The following is a 349-nucleotide window of genomic DNA, read 5'->3' on the forward strand; positions in this document are numbered from 1 at the left end:
TTAAGTCCTTTGCAAGGCTACTGGAATCTTGGCCATTCCTACCAGAAACTAACTTTGTATCGTCAGCATAAGAAGAGAGACTGGCAGTAATACTAAGCTTTTGAAGCGGGGCAACGAATATTATAAACAAGAGGGGCCCTAAGATCGAACCCTGGGAAACACCTGACTTGACACCATGTATGTCACTGAGGGATCCCTCAACCTTAACCAATTGCTTCCTACCAGAAATGAAGCTTTTTAACCAATTGAGAACCTTGCCTTGGATCCCAATCTCATGGAGCCTGTTAACTAAAAGACCATGATCTACCTTGTCAAAGGCCTTGGCAAAGTCGAGATAGACTACATCAAC

This window comes from Tigriopus californicus, chromosome 11 (genome assembly GCF_007210705.1).
Source record: "Tigriopus californicus strain San Diego chromosome 11, Tcal_SD_v2.1, whole genome shotgun sequence".
Taxonomy (NCBI): domain Eukaryota; kingdom Metazoa; phylum Arthropoda; class Copepoda; order Harpacticoida; family Harpacticidae; genus Tigriopus; species Tigriopus californicus.